The following is a 312-nucleotide window of genomic DNA, read 5'->3' as shown; positions in this document are numbered from 1 at the left end:
AATTATTTTTATTTTTATTATTTTTATTTAAAAATTAAAATTTATATATCGTTACATACTTTTAGCTCAATAATATAAATATAAATATTTATTTTTCACTAAAATTAGGTTTTTTTTACTTAATTAACTTATTACGTTAACTTTCACACATTTACATTAAGATTTAAAATTTAGTTATTCCAACTTTATAAGTTTTTACGTCAATTCTTACAGTTTTACGTTAAGACTTATCTATGTTAATTTTAAACTATAATTATTTTTACCCTTATTATTTTTATTTAAAAATTCAAATTTATATATCGTTAAATACTT

This window comes from Theobroma umbraticum, unplaced genomic scaffold (genome assembly GCF_002168275.2).
Source record: "Theobroma umbraticum cultivar Fairchild unplaced genomic scaffold, ASM216827v3 scaffold_12.1, whole genome shotgun sequence".
Lineage (NCBI taxonomy): Eukaryota > Viridiplantae > Streptophyta > Magnoliopsida > Malvales > Malvaceae > Theobroma > Theobroma umbraticum.
This window is presented reverse-complemented; position numbering follows the sequence as displayed.